Genomic DNA, 19,366 nt, shown 5'->3' with positions numbered 1-19,366 from the left:
AGTCTATTCTTGAATATACATAATGTGTTGCTGAATAATGACTATAATTCCTCTGTAGCGGATGCAAAGCTCTCTAGACATCAAAATAGTTAGTGTCTTCCAATGTATATCTTACTAATTTTGAAATTGAATTTTTATTTTTCTTCAGGCTGGTTGTGTCCAAGTCACTATCTAATATCACATTAAAATCTCCTCCACATATGCATATACCTTCTGCTTCTAGCACAAGAATATCAAAAATCAATTTAAAGAAATCCTTATTACTTTCAGGGGGGGCATACACATTCATCAATGTGACCATTGTTTGATTAATCACACCCTTGACAATGACATGTCTACCTTCTTTATCCTTTATTTCTTTGTGAGATCGAAACTTAAGGGAATTAGTTATGAGAATTGCAACCCCTCTTTTCCTAGAGTTTGTATGAGAGCTGTAAAAGGTGTTTTTGAACCCAAATTTCCTCAATTTTTCGTGTTCTATTTTTGATAAATGAGTTTCTTGTAGGAAAGTTATCTGTGTCTTCTCCTTTTTCAGTTTAGTCATAATCTTGGCTCTTTTAACTGGGTTACAGATTCCATTAACATTCAAGGACATACACTTTATTTCTTCATGTGCAGTGAACATTATCCTTTTGTGATCTACCGGCTATCTTTTGAGACCCCCACAGGCACTCCATTGAACCCTTGTTTAAACAAAACATTTTTATCCACAAGTTACAACTTAGTTTAACTATGTACAGATAAGAGGACTTCAATAAAGAGGTACCAACCATCTTCCCCACCTGTTGTTCCCCTCTTTGTTTTTGGGGGGTATGGCTCTCATATTGAAAGGGCCCCCCTCCAGTAATGAGATATGACTCCCAAAAGATTGTCACACTCATACTAGTCATTATTGTGTACTGTCCATCCCTAGCCAACTTCGTGTTTCCATATAATCCTACCAGACACACCGTGAATCCATCTTGTCGTTATACGACTCCTTATACGCCTCTCATGCATGGTTATCGTTATGCTGAAATTCTTGAAGTCTCTCTCGAGCTCGCCTGCTAGCCACCCCAGCATACGTGGGACGGACCGGTTTCCATGTCACTGCCCCGATTGACAGGTGTCCCTCGGTGCTCTCTCTGTCCCAGCTGCTTATCCCTTTTTCCACGTTGTATCCTCTCGCTTGCAGGTCGTTAGCAGCCTCCTCCGCGTTGCCATAAGTTTTCACTCCATTTGGCCAGTGGATTCGCATCTTGCTGAGAGGAGTCTGGAAGCGGATGCCTTCTTTCTTTAGTATCTTTTTGATATTCACGTACGCTTTACGTTCTTGCACCATTCTCGCCGAGTAGTCGTGGTCAAAATAAACCCTGCTTCCGTCCAGAGTGACTATTTTCTTTTCCCATGCCTTTTTGAGTATCATCTCTTTAGTTGTGAATTGTTGGAAATTGACAACGACTGACCTTGGGGGGAGACCCGCTGCCGGTTTCGGGGTTAATGCTCGGTGTGCGCGTTGAATCTGGAGGTTGATGTTAATATTAAGCTCCTCTCTGAGCCAGGCTTCCAGAAACTGGGCCAGCGATTCTGCCTTAGATTCGGCTCCCTCTTGTATTCCGTAGATCCGCAGATTGTTACGTCTGGATCGCAGTTCCAAGTCATCCAATTTGGTCAGCATCATTTTTTGTCCTCTCATTAGTTCTGTCAGGGTTTGATTGGCCTCGTGGCTCCATATCTCTATTTCTTCCGTGCGCGTCAGCGCAGCTTCTAATTTCCCTTCTTGTTCTTTAAGTTCTGTAGTCATGCTCTTAAACTTCTGGTCGATGTCTTCTTTGAATTTAGACAGTTCGTGTCTCATTTGGCCAGTAATTTCTTCTTTGAACGTCGTGAAGTCTGTTTTCAATTCATTTTGGAGTGATTGAATTTGTTTGCTAATACAATCCAGTCCGTTTTGAAACGCGGCCATATTAGCTTCAGGTGCTAGCTTGTCCTCGTTGTTCGGATGTTTTATGTCTTTACCTTGGGTGTCCGCAGTTTTTTTTATTCTTTGCTTTTGTTGTCCCTCCGCTCATCTTCCAAAGTTGTTTTGTCTCACGCTTCAATTCGTGTTTTAGCGGAGTTTATCTACTTGGCTTACGGGAGCTCTGTACTTATGCGACCATACTGCTCTACCGCCACACCGGAAGTCCTTCGTGTTGGACTGTTATTCAGTTGTCTGCTGAATGTTTTCAAATGTCTGCATCTCAGCTGTGATGAGGCTGGGGGTCACGGGAGGCCACCACAGCAGTCTCTTCAACATCATGACATCATCATAAATGCTGCTGGACTGTCTGATGGGCTGACGGTGAAAAAGCCGTCGGGAAGGAAACAGAAGACATTTCAGAGGCTGCAGGCAGATTTCTTTGATTTGGGCCTTTTTCAGCTTTATTGGAAAGAGCAGTGAAGATAAGTGACAGCAAAGCAGAGGGAGAGAGAAAGGGGGCGTGATCAGAATCAAACCAGGCCAGCTGCTCTCCACCTCGTGGCACATGGTCACCTGCTCATCCTAGTGAGCTCCACCAGCAGCCCTTTCACACAGTTTACACTGTCAAACACTGTGTGTGGACCTCAGCTAACAACAGGCTACATTTAAGTCTGGACTACATGCTTTTATATTGAGGAGATTTTTCACTGTTTTTATTCCATCAGCAGCTCAACATCATGAGCAGCTTTGACATAAAGACATCAAACTCAAGCTGACTTTAAACTGGATCTACTTTTTATACACGGGCTCAAAAACAACAACATCTTTATTATATATCAGGACAGAAAGTCATTTCATCTCAAATGGAAACAGCTTTATTTGGAATAACCAGCACTATCAACTGGTTTGGGATCTCCACCAGTTTCATGCCTTTACAGCTTCTCCAACAAAGTTCCTGTAAAATCAGCATTTTTGTTTTTATTGGTTTGATAGTGATTGATTATTCACTCCCAATCTGCTGTCATCTAAAGAACAAAATGATGTTTCTATGAGTCAAAAAGCTCCAGATGTTGTCGGCTTCACAAAGAAAACAAAGATTAGGAACTTAAACACAAAGTGTTTGCAGCCAAAATGTTCCCAAGCTGCTCTTTTTGAAATGGCAGAGGTACAGTGGTGTCTAACAGCACACTGTGGAAGGCAAACGTGTTATTGTTGGATGAAACTTCATGAATCCTTTGTAGATTTGAGCTGTTGGAGCCTTTCTTTTCTCTTCAGGTGTACAGATGCTGAGGAGGCAGGTGAAGCAGGTGGAGCTGTTGTGATGCTGGCAGAGGGTGTGTCTTAGTAACTCTGTGAGGTAGAACTGGATCCAACATTGTGGATGTGTTGATGTTGGAGCCATTAAGATTCTCTGGCCAGGTGAAAATAATTGTCTAGTTTGTGCGACTGTTGTTTGTAAATGAAGAATTGTCCCAACTACATGTGCTGCTGACCTTTGACCTTTTCTTTAGGTGCACAGAGGAGTCTGTGGAAACATCCAGAACTGAGGCAGTGCTACAGATGTCTTCAAATAAAGTGGAGTATTATCCATGTTTTCTATGGATCACATCCAGTATCCTGATCTAACGAGCCCCCTTTTTGTGGATTTTAGAGCCTCTGACTTTTGCTGCGTCTGCGTCTCATTTCAAGCACAAGAGCAAGAAGTGGATGAAGAAATGGGGCGAGTGGGGTCAGTGTGGTGCATGTCAGCTGTGCTCACACCTGCTTTCACAAAGAACATGTGTATTCATTGGCAGCATTAAGGTGCACTTTAGTCGTCATATCATCATCATCATCATCATCGTTTATTTGTATAGCACTTTACGAACACACCAGGCAGACCAAAGTGCTGAACAACACAGATCAAAACAACAACCAAATTAAAAATACCATAAAATCATTACATACAATAAAATAAATAAGAAGGTGTCAGTTTCCTACAGAGTTAAAAGCCAGGGAATAAAAATAGGTTTTCAATCTGGACTTAAAGACCTGCACTGATGACGCTTGTCTAATTTGGAGGGGAAGGTTATTCCAGAGCATCAGAGCCGCAATTGAAAAGGCACGGTCTCCTCTGCATTTCAGCCGCGACTTAGGGACCGACAGCAGAAGCTGCTCAGCTGAACGGAGCGAGTGAGGAGGAACATGTGGCTTCAGCAAATCAGATAAATAGACAGGAGCCAGACAATTTAAAGATTTAAAAACCAACAAAAGGACTTTAAAACAAATCCTAAATTCAATGGGAAGCCAATGCAAGGAAGCCAGAACCGGAGTGATTTGATTGAATTTCCTACTACCGGTTAAAAATCGCGCCGCCGCATTTTGCACTAACTGCAGGCGTGACAAAGTGCCCGACCCGACCCCTATTAAAAGGGAATTACAATGGTCCAGACGTGAGGTGATAAAAGCATGAATAAGAGTTTCCAAATTGGGTTTGGAAAGGAAAGTGTTACGGCCCTAGCAGGGCCTCCTCCTGAAGGTGCCTGTGTGGGCGTGTCCCACCACCTCTTCTGCCTGAGGTGCCACCTTTCCCTGTTACACAGCTGACTCACATCAGTAATTAAAAGTATTTAAGCCAGGGAAAGGTGAGCTCTGGGCCAGAGTGCCAGTAGTGTGGTTATAGCTTGTGAGCTGAGTGGTTGTGTTTGCAGCTAGTGAGCTGTGTTTTTGGTGGTTTTCAGCTAGTGAGCTGCTCTTTCTTTTTGGCTTACGTTTTACTTTATTGACCAATGCCTGAGTTTTGTTTGTTTTCTTAAATGGTGATAGCGGCTTGTCCGTCTCTTTTAGTTAGTATAAATTGAAATTTTAATAAAACTCTTTAATTTAACCCTTTTGCCTCCTGGACTCCTTTTTCTGACCCGGTCACTTTTGTTACTTCCCCCTCCCCGCCTAGACCCCTCAGGGGAACGTAACAAGTGGGGGCTCGTCCGGGATCGTTGAAAAGGGAGTTTTGAGTTGGAATTGGTTTTTGATTATCTTGTTGTTGTTTTTTTTTCACCTTTAGAGATTCAAATTCCCAGTTTAGTTAGGTGAGTGTCCAGCTGGGCTTTGTTTTAAGTTCTTCCTTCGGGCACTCTTTTGTTATTTTGCCTTTTTTATTTTTGGAGTAATCCTGGGCGGGGATTAGTTCCCTGTTGGGGGTAGGCAATTCAGGGCTCCGGTCGCTGAAGTTCTGCCTTTCAAGTTGCCTCGAGCCCAGCACGCTCCAGAAGATAGATAGGTAAAGTTTGTTGTGCTTAGGAACTGGGTAGGTTGTATTTGTTAATGTGTGTGTAGCAAAAGGTAAGTTGGTCAAGAAGAGTAAGTTGTTCGGTTACCATTGATTGTTCGCTAGCCTGTGAGAATTGGCACAGGTGTGTGTGGTGGTTTTCTTCAGGCTGAAATGGCGTTCCAGTTGAATCAGCTGGAGCTGACGAGCACTGGGCCTACATCTGTTGGTGAACAGGTGTCCAGAGGCTCGTTTATGAGCAATAACATCCACCTGGTTCCAGTTTTCTGTGAGTCCAGTGTTCATAGCTTCTTTATTGCATTTGAACGCATAGCGACTGCACTGCAATGGCCTCAAGACATGTGGTGCGTGATGTTACTATGTAAATTGACAGGTAAGGCTCAGGAGGTTTGTTCTGCTTTGTCGATGGAGGACTGCTTAGTTTATGAAAAGCTTAAAAGTGCTGTCCTCCAAGCCCACGAACTCATACCTGAAGCCTATAGGCAGAACTTTAGAGGTTTGGAGTTGGCACAGGGCCAGTCCTACCTTGACTTTGCTAGGGAGAAGGCAAAGCTCTTTGATAGGTGGTGTTCTGCAAGCCAGGTTAACGATGTGGGGTCCATACGTGAGCTTATGCTGGTGGAGGATTTTAAAAACTCTGTTCCTGAGTCTATTTCTTGTTATTTAAGTGAGCAAAGGGTTTCCACTTTACAGCAGGCTGCCATACTGGCAGATGAGTTTACCCTAACTCATAAAACAAATACTGTAGAATGTGACATCCCATCCATCCATCCATCCATCTTCATCCGCTTTATCCGGAGCCGGGTCGCGGGGGCAGCAGCCTAAGCAAAGAGGCCCAGACCTCCCTCTCCCCAGCCACCTCCTCCAGCTAATCCGGGGGAACACCAAGGCGTTCCCAGGCCAGCCGAGAGATATAATCTCTCCAGCGTGTCCTGGGTCTGCCCCGGGGCCTCCTCCCGGTGGGACATGCCTGGAACACCTCACCCAGGAGGCGCCCAGGGGGCATCCTTGTCAGATGCCCGAACCACCTCAGCTGGCTCCTTTCGATGTGGAGCAGCAGCTGCTCTACTCTGAGCCCCTCCCGGATGGCCGAACTTCTCACCCTATCTCTAAGGGAGAGGCCAGCCACCCTTCGGAGGAAGCTCATTTCTGCCGCTTGTATCCGCGATCTCGTTCTTTCGGTCACTACCCACAGCTCGTGGCCATAGGTGAGGGTAGGGACGTAGATCGACCGGTAAATTGAGAGCTTCGCTTTTACACTCAGCTCCCTCTTCACCACGACGGACCGGTGCAGCGTCCGCATTACTGCAGCCGCAGCCCCAATCCGTCTGTCGATCTCTGGCTCCCTTCTCCCATCACTCGCGAACAAGACCCCGAGATACTTGAACTCCTCCACTTGGGGCAGGAACTCATCCCCGACCCGGAGTGGGCACTCCACCCTTTTCCGGCTGAGAACCATGGCCTCAGATTTGGAGGTGCTGATCCTCATTCCCGCTGCTTCACACTCGGCTGTGAACCATTCCAGTGCGAGCTGGAGGCCCTCACCCGATGGAGCCAACAGAACCACATCATCTGCAAAAATCAGAGATGAGATTCTGAGGCCACCAAAGCGAAAGCCCTCCGCCACTTGGCTGCGCCTAGAAATCCTGTCCGTAAAAATTATGAACAGAACCGGAGACAAAGGGCAGCCCTGGCGGAGCCCATCACCCACCGGGAACGAGTCCGACTTATTGCCGGCAATGCGAACCAAGCTCTTGCAACGGTTGTATAGGGATCGAATGGCCCGTAGCAATGGGCCAGACACCCCATACTCCTGCAACACCTCCCACAGGACACCCCGAGGGACACGGTCGAATGCCTTCTCCAAGTCCACAAAACACATGTAGACTGGTTGGGCAAACTCCCATGCACCCTCAAGTATCCTGGAGAGGATAAAGAGCTGGTCCAGTGTTCCGCGACCAGGACGAAAACCGCATTGTTCCTCCTATATCCGAGGTTCGACTAGCGGACGAACTCTCCTTTCCAGCACCCTGGCATAGACTTTCCCAGGGAGGCTGAGGAGTGTGATCCCCCTGTAGTTGGAACACACCCTCCGGTCCCCCTTCTTAAAGATGGGGACCACCACCCCGGTCTGCCAGTCCACAGGTACTGCCCCTGATCTCCACGCAACATTGCAGAGGCGTGTCAACCAGGACAGCCCTACAACGTCCAGAGCCTTCAGGAACTCGGGGCGGACCTCATCAACACCAGGGGCTCTGCCACCAAGGAGTTGTTTAACTGCCTCAGTGACCTCGCCCCCGGAAATTGGCGGGTCATTCCCCTCATCCCCAGACTCTGCTTCCTCCTCGGAAGACGTGTCAGTAGGATTAAGGAGGTCCTCGAAGTATTCCTTCCACCGCCTGACAATTTTCTCAGTCGACGTCAGTAGCGCTCCGCCAGCACTATACACACTGCAGGTAGAGAACCGCTTTCCCCTCCTGAGACGCCTGACGGTTTGCCAGAATCTCTTCGAGGCAGTCCGAAAGTCTTTTTCCATGGCCTCTCCGAACTCCTCCCACACCCGAGTTTTTGCTTCAGCCACTGCCCGAGCCGCATTCCGCTTGGCCTGTCGATACCTGTCGGCTGCCTCTGGAGTCCCACAGGCCAACCAAGCCCGATAGGACTCCTTCTTCAGCCTGGTGGCTCCCTTCACCTCTGGTGTCCACCATTTGGTTCGGGGATTACCACCGCGGCAGGCACCAACCACCTTGCGGCCGCAGCTCAATGCAGCAGCTTCGGCAATGGAGACGCTGAACATGGTCCATTCGGACTCAATGTCCCCAGTCTCCCTCGGAATGCTGTTGAAGCTCTGCCGGAGGTGTGCGTTGAAGATCTCGCGGACTGGGGCCTCTGCTAGACGTTCCCAGCACACCCTCACTACGCGTTTAGTGCAAATTTGCAAAATAACAGCATATGCATCAAAATAAACTATTTCCAGCAGTGCAATATGAGTCCTAAGCATCCCAGAAACGACACAGAAAGTCATGAAGTCAAACATAACTTTTAAAAACACAAGTATAAGCTCATGAGGCTACGATGGTAAAAAAAACTACATTTCCACAAAATGACGTCACTTCCGGTTTCGGGCAGGTCATGCGGTCATGTGATAGTTCGCGCTGATGGACTAGGAAGTGTTACAAACAGCTGATCGGATCGGCAAAGGTGTTTCTGGAATATTATGTTTTTGTTGCTACAAGCGCTTTTTATGCAGTTTTTGCAAAGCTATATGTGGAAGGAAACTGTGACCGAGGACAAGCTGATGGCATAAGATGTAAGTACAATTCCTCCGGTTTCATATGCAAAAAAAATTATTGCGCTAGCTCACGTGGTTGCAGTGCTACCGGGATTTAAAAATAGTTATGCAAAATGGAGCGTGTCCGCTCCTACCGGTTCTAAAAGGTTAACCTCCCTTTTATTTGTGTTCAAGGAGAAGAAAACACAGACTCTTGATAAACACTACAAAACTTAACTTATGTGCCAATTTTCTGTCTTTTATTCCAGTCAACTATTGCATCAAACACATTGCCTTCCAAAGTTATTCCCTTAAAATATGTTCTAAACAAATGACTGGTGGAAAGGTAAAAAAAATATACTTGAAAATAATTAATATTAAGTCTTTTGAATTATTACTAAACAAAATATCCCCTCTAGCAGACATCTTGTATCCTACAAAACTGCACCACAGACCTGTGGAAAAGGACCTTGACACATGATAAGAACTAATAATAAGCATAGTTCACCTCTTGCTGCTAACCATATGAACTTATTAAACATAATTAGTTAACATTTAAACTAGTAAAACTTTTAAGTATGAAAATTTAAACTGAAATTTACATTTTTCATGGTGGAAACAAATTGATGTTATCCACAATTTTTGAAAATAAATTCAAATATGAAATAAAACGCTTCCCTGAAATTTAAGCTCTTTCTTTTTTTTATACAATGATGTGTTCCCTGTTTGTGGGTTTAACAAACTTTAGAGCTTCATAGCCAGTCATTGTTAGTGCAAACCTTTCATTCTTTGGTTTAAACATGATGGACTTTAATCAAGCTATGCTGAACTCATAAGAGCTTTTAGCAGCCAAAACATTGTCCAGTTCATTTCGTAGTTCTGGGTAGGACGTGTATGTCCATGGTAGTTCCAGAAGAGGGCCGCATGTGTGTGCCACAGGTCGTCGTGCCAGTCCATCCACAGGCGTGAACAGTACCTCAACCTTGTCAACACAGATGACATCTGACCCAGTAAGAAACCTGAACATCCTTCTGAGCCCTGTATCGTCAAGTCATCTGATGTACTGGTGCAGAAATCTGAAGCTCTGCTTCTCTGCTTGAGTGGTGGGAGAGGCAGTAATCAACTTCAAAAGCTTTCTCGTTGTTGGCTTTTTATCCTCATACATTTGTAGGACATCTTGTGGGCTTTGAAAAGTTTCTTTTAGGAAGTAGCTTGCAACTAAGGACATTTTCTCTGCGGCATATGCTGGTTTTTGGATTAATTGTTTGTGTGCGGATAAAGCGGATGAAGATGGATGGATGGATGGATGTTTGTGTGCGACTTTCAGAAGAAGGCCTTTTAAGTTCTCTTTGGTTGGAAGCACTGATACATCCAGGCGATCCATGAGATCCAGCACTTCATCCCTGTCTTCATCTGAAAGATCTTCTTTTAGTGCCCTTGTTATCAGATCCCTATCTGATTGACTTAGGTAAAAGAGAAGACTTTCAAACAGCAGATCATCTGATACTTGATTCTCACCGAAGATGAGTGCCACTGTGAAAACAGGAGCAAGGCGACAAGGGAAATATCCATGGTCTTGAAATCCCTTCAGTAAAATTCTACCCATGGATTTCCACTCTTCTTCCTGCCATTTAGGAGACAGTGATGGCACTCTGAACTCCTCTCCTTCAGCTGTGTTGTCCACAAACTCTGACCAAAATGCAGCATACACATCTCTTGATACGCCATCTGCATCAGCTCCTTTTTCATCAATGTAGGTGTATTTTAGAGGGTGTATGAGGAGTGCTGGATCTTTGAACTGGCGGATCATCTCCTCCAGAATAGTAACCCTGTGAAGTTTGATGGTAACACAGACAACATCATATGATCCTGCAGAGCTTATTGCTTCATTGCTTATAGATGTATCTGGACTACTGACTGCTGTGTTTGTTGGAGGAAGTGTAATGGATGTGATGACCAGATCATCTTCCTCAAACTGCAGGAATGGTTCATCTATTACAGTGTCATCAAGTTGACAAGGCAGAGGCTCTCCAAGGTAGGGTCCAATCATTACCTCAGATGTGTCTAATAATACATCTTCATCAGCATTCCTAGATTCTGATGATGAGATCACAACAGTGTGAGAAGCTTCTTCATCTCCTTGATGTGAGTCAGTCAGTTGTGTAACATTGTTTACATGTGTTTTCCCTCTATCATAAACTTCTTCATCATCTTCATCATTGGAAAATCTTCTTGTGCACAAGTAAAATCTCAACATTCCCATTTTAAGTGCTGAATAGAGTTCTCCAACTGTGACATCTTCATCAAATACGGCCTCTTCCTGATAGTCTAATATGTCATGACTGAACACCTCCCATCTTCCAAATTTGCTTTTTCCACTTGGAAAGAAAAGATCTTTAGCATACTGTAATATGTCAACTTTTTTGGAGTCTTTGGGCACATCAAAGGTCCTTGTTCCTCCTCCTCTGCTCTCTCTTTGGCTCTCAGCGAAGGCGGTCGCACTTTTCTCCTCTCCTCCTCACCCTTATCTTCCCTGCTTAGCCTCTATGTCCTTGTCTTGTCTCGTGTGCATTACTTTCCCTGGAATAGACTCACACGGTCGTTCTCTAAAACCTAAAAGAGAATTATGGATTTGATCAACTGGTCTCTGAATGCTATTGACACCCTTTTCTCAACGAGAAGTCTGGGCTCGGGAGAGCCTGAGTGCCCTGGAGGGACTTCCCCTGCCGGATACACGATGGACAGGTGGCAGAACTGGAGGGTCATGTGTCTGGCGGGACTGTTGATCGAGGACGCTGAAGATATCTACCTATTCGGAACCATGATAACAGGGTTCGTGCTGATCGGAGTTGGCTTGGCCCTGGTTTATCGGAGAAATAAGAGAGCGGAACCGGCTGTTCAAACCCCCCCAAGGCTGCCCGCTGGAATTGAAGAGATGAGACGAGGCGCGACCTCTCACAACGAACGTAATATGGTCAACACCTTGGAGATGCTTACAGCTGCTGTGAAGGCTCAAAGCAACAACATTGAGCGTATGGGGGGATACATCAGAGAGAGGCCTGCTCAAAATGAGACCCTTGAGCGACAGTTGGACGACATCACGGAACGGATCACTGCAGCTGTGAGGTCTCAGAATCAAAAGAATGGCAACACCATGGAACAGAAGCTTGATAACATCATGGGGAGGATCGTGGCTCTCCAACGGGAGATCGAGAGGCCAGTGTCGGAGTGTTAGGGCAGCCAAAAATTCTCCTGGGCTGCTCGCACGGAAATTTACAAAATCAACATTGAGATTGCGGACCCCCATAACGGCGCCAGCTGCAGGCCCAAGGCTGGAGCCGAACAATCACTCCCTGATAACGACTGTGTTACGGCTATTCTTCCCATCCCATGCAAGGACACCTGGATTGGCTGGAGGACTGTTTACTTAGCCTGATAGGCCGAAGGACACTGTCTCAGCTAAACTATGGACACGCACACACACACACACTTACACTGATAAGTACTCACTCATCCCCCTCCCTTTCCAACGCCTTCGATGCTTGTGCCCTACCGGGGAAGATAGCAGTCAACTGGACCAGCACAGATGCTGCAGGACCGGATGCGCTGTCTACACCGGCTCTCTCTTACCCTTTACCCGCCCCTGTTGCTTGTCTCGTGTTTCTATGGTGTATTGATAGTCATGTGCTTTTGTGCTGAGGTGTTTTTTCTGTTATCAAACTGTTCTCCCACTAGGAGCTCAGTCTGAGTGGAGTTTTTTTTTTCTCCTCCTCTTACCTCATGTAGTGTATTTTCGTTGTTTTTTCCTATCAGCCTACCTTCTGACATGTCTGCCCAATGTGATGTTTGTGTAAAGTTGGTCAGAAGGTTCCTTTGTGAGTGCGCATGCGCCATTAGCGTGCTGCCTGCTGTAACCCCTAATTTCCCTCGGGATGAATAAAGTATTCTGATTCTGATGATTCTGATTCTGATTCTCACTTGCTTACCTTCATGGATCCACCCTAACTCAATTTTTCGAGTCTTTTTCTCAGCCCATTTGTTGTTTTTTGCATATGTTCTTTTTCTCTTAGAAACAAATGCCTCCTCATGATCAGGTTTCTTCTCATTTTCATTGATTCCCATCTTTTCCTTCAATTTTTCGAGCAATGAGTTTTTTCTTGATTCCTTAGTACTTGCACCACTGTTTTCCAAGCAGAACCGTCTGGCAGCTATCCGGTCACCATATGTTGGGATGTAACCAGACAGGGTCTTGTCATCCATGAAATCAATCACTGTGGCATCAATCTGTAATAACAGAGATATTTATTACTATACAGAAGTACAAGGTATACCTGCTGCCACACCACATGAGGTACCTCACTAAAAAAATGTATGTACATTTCACATGTGTTTTGATAATTGTCTGTTATTATTTTAGAGGCAGCCATCAATATTTAGCATTTGTTCTTTTCCTCTCTCTATGCCAGCAACATTAATGAGATTCTCTAACATGTTATTAATAGAAATATCACAGTATATACAACGCCCACCTTTGAAAAAGTAAATTAGTATTCACGTATCTTTCAGTTGCACAGAGCACAAAGGGTTGAACTCACTGTTTTTTTTTAAATTGAAGCCAAATATCAATATAATCACAGTTTAATTCATTTGTTTTTAGATTAACAAGGAAACATTGTGCATCACATAATATAGCGATATATTTAAGAAACCTGGAATCTGCATACGGGTTAAGTAGTAACATGTGGTCATACAACGACCCAGTTTTATACAGCGGGTTAATTTGTTTTACATTCTCCATTCCATATACAGTGGGGCAAAAAAGTATTTAGTCAGCCACCGATTGTGCAAGTTCCCCCACCTAAAATGATGACAGAGGTCAGTAATTTGCACCAGAGGTACACTTCAACTGTGAGAGACAGAATGTGAAAAAAAAATCCATGAATCCACATGGTAGGATTTGTAAAGAATTTATTCGTAAATCAGCGTGGAAAATAAGTATTTGGTCAATAACAAACATACAACTCAATACTTTGTAACATAACCTTTGTTGGCAATAACAGAGGCAAACGTTTACTATAGGTCTTTACCAGGTTTGCACACACAGTAGCTGGTATTTTGGCCCATTCCTCCATGCAGATCTTCTCGAGAGCAGTGATGTTTTGGGGCTGTCGCCGAGCAACACGGACTTTCAACTCCCGCCACAGATTTTCTATGGGATTGAGGTCTGGAGACTGGCTAGGCCACTCCAGGTCTTTCAAATGCTTCTTACGGAGCCACTCCTTTGTTGCCCCGGCGGTGTGTTTTGGATCATTGTCATGTTGAAAGACCCAGCCTCGTTTCATCTTCAAAGTTCTCACTGATGGAAGGAGGTTTTGGCTCAAAATCTCACGATACATGGCCCCATTCATTCTGTCCTTAACACGGATCAGTCGTCCTGTCCCCTTGGCAGAAAAACAGCCCCATAGCATGATGTTTCCACCCCCATGCTTCACAGTAGGTATGGTGTTCTTGGGATGCAACTCAGTATTCTTCTTCCTCCAGACACGACGAGTTGAGTTTATACCAAAAAGTTCTACTTTGGTTTCATCTGACCACATGACATTCTCCCAATCCTCTGCTGTATCATCCATGTGCTCTCTGGCAAACTTCAGACGGGCCTGGACATGCACTGGCTTCAGCAGCGGAACACGTCTGGCACTGCGGGATTTGATTCCCTGCCGTTGTAGTGTGTTACTGATGGTGACCTTTGTTACTTTGGTCCCAGCTCTCTGCAGGTCATTCACCAGGTCCCCCCGTGTGGTTCTGGGATCTTTGCTCACCGTTCTCATGATCATTTTGACCCCACGGGATGAGATCTTGCGTGGAGCCCCAGATCGAGGGAGATTATCAGTGGTCTTGTATGCCTTCCATTTTCTGATGATTGCTCCCACAGTTGATTTTTTCACACCAAGCTGCTTGCCTATTGTAGATTCACTCTTCCCAGTCTGGTGCAGGTCTACAATACTTTTCCTGGTGTCCTTCGAAAGCTCTTTGGTCTTGGCCATGACGGAGTTTGGAGTTTGACTGTTTGAGGCTGTGGACAGGTGTCTTTTATACAGATGATGAGTTCAAACAGGTGCCATTCATACAGGTAACGAGTGGGGGACAGAAAAGCTTCTTACAGAAGACGTTACAGGTCTGTGAGAGCCAGAGATTTTCCTTGTTTGAGGTGACCAAATCCTTGTTTTCCACCCTAATTTCCGAATGAATTCTTTACAAATCCTACCATGTGAATTCATGGATTTTTTTTTCACATTCTGTCTCTCACAGTTGGAGTGTACCTCTGGTGCAAATTACTGACCTCTGTCATCATTTTAAGTGGGGGAACTTGCACAATCGGTGGATGACTAAATACTTTTTTGCCCCACTGTATATACACACCCAGCACGCCCCTGTGGGCGGTTTATCCTTCAAGCTCGGGTCCTCTACCAGAGGCCTGGGAGCTTGAGGGTCCTGTGCAGTATCTTAGCTGTTCCCAGGACTGCGCTCTTCTGGACAGAGATCTCCGATGTTATTCCCGGGATCTGCTGGAGCCACTCGCCTAGCTTGGGAGTCACCGCACCTAGTGCTCCGATTACCACGGGGACCACCGTCACCTTCACCCTCCACATTTTCTCCAGCTCTTCTCTGAGCCCTTGGTATTTCTCCAGCTTCTCGTGTTCCTTCTTCCTGATATTGCTGTCATTTGGAACCGCTACATCGATCACTACGGCCGTCTTCTTCTGTTTGTCTACCACCACTATGTCCGGTTGGTTAGCCACCACCATTTTGTCCGTCTGTATCTGGAAGTCCCACAGGATCTTAGCTCGGTCATTCTCCACCACCCTTGGGGGCATCTCCCATTTTGACCTCGGGACTTCCAGGTTATACTCGGCACAGATGTTCCTGTACACTATGCCGGCCACTTGGTTATGGCGTTCCATGTATGCCTTGCCTGCTAGCATCTTGCACCCTGCTGTTATGTGCTGGATTGTCTCTGGGACATCTTTACACAGCCTGCACCTGGGGTCTTGCCTGGTGTGATAGACCCCAGCCTCTATGGATCTTGTACTCAGAGCTTGTTCTTGTGCTGCCATGATTAGTGCCTCTGTGCTGTCTTTCAGTCCAGCTTTGTCCAGCCACTGGTAGGATTTCTGGATATCAGCCACCTCCTCTATCTGCGGGTGGTACATACCGTGCAGGGGCCTGTCCTTCCATGATGGTTCCTCGTCTCCCTCCTCTTTCTTGGGTTTCTGCTGCCTGAGGTATTCACTGAGCACTCGGTCAGTTGGGGCTATCTTCCCAATGTATTCTTGGATGTTCGTTGTCTCATCCTGGACTGTGGTGCTGACACTCACCAGTCCCCGGCCCCCTTCCTTCCGCTTAGCGTACAGCCTCAGGGTGCTGGACTTGGGGTGAAACCCTCCATGCATGGTAAGGAGCTTTCTTGTCTTTATGTCAGTGGCTTCTATCTCCTCCTTTGGCCAGCCTATTACCCCAGCAGGGTACCTGATCACGGGCAGGGCGTACGTGTTGATGGCCCGGATCTTGTTCTTACCATTTAGCTGACTCCTCAGGACTTGCCTGACCCTCTGCAGGTACTTGGTGGTTGCAGCCTTTCTAGCGGCCTCTTCGTGGTTCCCATTTGCCTGCGGGATCCCCAGGTACTTGTAACTGTCCTCTATGTCTGCAATGTTGCCTTCTGGTAGTTCAATCCCCTCAGTTCTGACTACCTTCCCTCTCTTTGTTACCATTCGACTACACTTCTCCAGTCCGAACGACATTCCAAGGTCATTGCTGTATAGCCTGGTAGTGTGGATCAGTGAATCGATGTCTCGTTCACTCTTGGCATACAGCTTGATGTCATCCATGTACAGGAGGTGGCTGCCAACTGCTCCGTTCCGTAGTCTGTATCCGTAGCCAGTCTTGTTAATGATCTCACTGAGGGGGTTCAGGCCTATGCAGAACAGCAGTGGGGACAGAGCATCTCCTTGGTAGATCCCGCACTTGATGGTGACTTGTGCTATGGGCTTGGAGTTGGCCTCTAGTGTTGTACGCCACATCCCCATTGAGTTCCTGATGAAGGCTCTTAGGGTCCCATTGATCTTGTACAATTCTAGGCATTCCAGTATCCAGCTGTGGGGCATTGAGTCATAGGCCTTCTTGTAATCAATCCAGGCAGTGCACAGGTTGGTCAGTCTGGTCTTGCAGTCTCGGCTGACTGTTCTGTCTACCAGTAGCTGGTGTTTTGCGCCTCTGGTATTCTTGCCAATCCCTTTCTGTGCCCCACTCATGTATTGACCCATGTGCCTGTTCATCTTAGCCGATATGATGCCTGACAGGAGCTTCCATGTAGTACTGAGGCAGGTTATTGGTCGGTAGTTGGATGGGACCGCTCCCTTCTTGGGGTCCTTGGGGATCAGGACCATTCGACCTTCGGTTAGCCATTCCGGGTGTCTCTCGTTAACTAGCAGCTGGTTCATTTGTGCTGCCAGACGCTCGTGGAGTGCAGTCAGCTTCTTCAGCCAGTAGGCGTGAACCATGTCGGGCCCTGGTGCTGTCCAACTCTTCATACTGGAGACCCTTTCTTGGATATCTGCCACTGTGATGGTTACTGGACCCTGTTCAGGGAGGTCGCTATGGTCTGCCCTCAGATCCACTAGCCACTGAGCATTGCCGTTATGGGTTGCGTCCTTCTCCCATGTGCTCTTCCAGTATTGCTCCATCTCCAGCCTTGGTGGTGCTGTTCTCTTATTGTTCCCTTGCCACTGAGAGTACACCTTTGCTGGTTCTGTGGAGAACAGCTGGTTTATTCTCCTGCCTTCTATCTCTCTGGTGTACCTCCTCAAGCGGCTGGCCAAGGCTGTGAGTCTTTGCTTGGCAGTTTCCAAGGCCTCAGGTATGGACAGCTTGCTGTATTTCTTATGCACCTTCTTTGTCACACCTTTCTGCAACTCCATTAGTTGGCTAACCTCCCTCCGTGCTACTTTGATCTTGCCCTCTAGCCTCCTTCTCCATGGAGGGTACTGCCCCTTGTGGCTGTTCAACTTGTAGCCAAGCATCTCACTGATCACTGCTGCCGTATTGTAGATCAGCTTGTTAGTGTCGGTAATCGTGGTTGTAGGTATTGTCCGTAGTGCTGCATTAACATCATCTAGCAGACCTTCTGAAGGTACTTCACGTAATCTTGGTAACCGGCTACGGGGGATCCAGGTTTCAAGCTTGGCCATGATCCTATTTTTCAGGTCAGTTCCTCTCGCACTCAACGATCCTTCTCCTATCGCACTTGGGGCTATGTACCCAATCTCGGGTGGGGGTGATGATATCTCCCCCCTGACCTGGCGTCCTGACTCCTCCTTGCCGTAGCATTTACCTTGTACCTCGTCAATCTCTAGCTGTGATAGCAGTCCCTTCTTTCGAATGTTGGAACACTAAGCTACTAGTTGTTTCGCCGTCATTGTGGATGTTGGGTATCGAAGAATCCATAGGTCCCTCATTCTATTCGTGTAGCCCCTTTCTATTAACTTTTGATAAAAACTTTTTTTTTTTTTTTTAAAACAAGTAAAGGGCCATCCTTTTAAGGCCTGTTTCATGCATTTATTTTTAAAATAATTCCGTTGACGCATGGTTGAAAAGCAATGTCTGACTTTCATTGGTTAACATGTATAAATGTAAATACTTTAAAACTGAACCATGTATAAAAAGATGGCAGAGAGGATTTAAACTAATGTGTATTTTGAATCAGAACAGTTGATTACCAAGAACAGAAGTACATATTGAGAAATGGCCCAGGAGTTTGCCCAAGAGTCTAAGAAAAGATGAGGGTTTTTCTTTGTTTGTTTGTTTGTTTACATTTTTTTTCTTTACTGGCAGCTTTTTAAATCAGAATTTTGATTTGAAAGTAGTGTTGTGCAAATGTATTTGGTATAGAAGAGCTCGATAAACTCTTTAGGCTCCTCTTGTTTTTTAAAATAACATTTATATCTATTTATTAATTTCTTCTTCTTCCTTTTCTTCTTATTTCTATCGTCATTAAAATTGCATGTGAAATAAAAATGACAGAGTCAACAAGCAGGAAAAAAGGAGAAGATAGAGGGACAAAATAGGAGAAATATAAAAAGGAGACAGAGCACAGGAAGAAAAACACATTTGGCTGCCGAATTCCTGTACCTGAACAAAAAAAAAGGCAAAAAAAAAGAGATTATGATTTTTTTCTTCCCCTGCTTTTGTCTTTGCTGCAAAGGTGGAATGGTGACGTACGTGGTCTGCTGTATTACTGCAGGAATACAGTCCAGTTTTGCTGCCGTATATATATATATATATATATATATATATATATATTGTATTCTCTCCTAAAATCTAAGTATTCGGTCCTTCTGTATTTAATTTTGAGCCTCACGTAACTGAACTAACACACAAAACAATCACAGCAAACAAAAACCTGAGAGCACCAAGCTGCTGAGTTTACACACCACAACATCTTCTGATTTTTTTAGTATTGCATCTAATTTAAATCTAAATCTTAAGTTGTCTATTATGAATATACATGTTTTATATTTTTGTTTTTGTCAATGATAATCCCCCTAGTTTTAAAAATGGCTTATTTTTCATCCAACCCAGTAAGCTGTTATAATGAATATTTTAATACACACCATGTTAAATTGTGGCAAATCATGAAAATGATGTGATTAATTTGTACATATATGTGGTTTCATGATAGCACAGCTGTCAGTTTGAAGAATCTTTTTTTAGATCGTTCTCTAATGGTATAAGCTAGAAAATTTTTCGCATTGGTAGGAAAATATTGTTTTGTTGTTTTTCTTTTTGTTTTTGTTTCACTTTTGTCTGCTATTCTGTTTCTTTTCAA

At 45.2% G+C, this 19,366-nt stretch overlaps 1 pseudogene; it reads right to left on the bottom strand.

The window, feature by feature from the left end:
- Positions 1 to 8,924: 8,924 nt before the first annotated feature.
- LOC146670721 (uncharacterized) lies at positions 8,925 to 13,279 on the bottom strand (annotated as a pseudogene).
- Between the last annotated feature and the right edge of the window lie 6,087 nt (positions 13,280 to 19,366).

The sequence above is a fragment of the Rhamphochromis longiceps genome, linkage group LG4, assembly GCF_057381845.1.
Source record: "Rhamphochromis longiceps isolate RC_006_pf linkage group LG4, R_longiceps_female_GT1.1, whole genome shotgun sequence".
NCBI lineage: Eukaryota > Metazoa > Chordata > Actinopteri > Cichliformes > Cichlidae > Rhamphochromis > Rhamphochromis longiceps.
The sequence above is the reverse complement of the archived record's forward strand: the minus strand, read 5'-3'. Positions and strand labels throughout refer to the sequence as shown.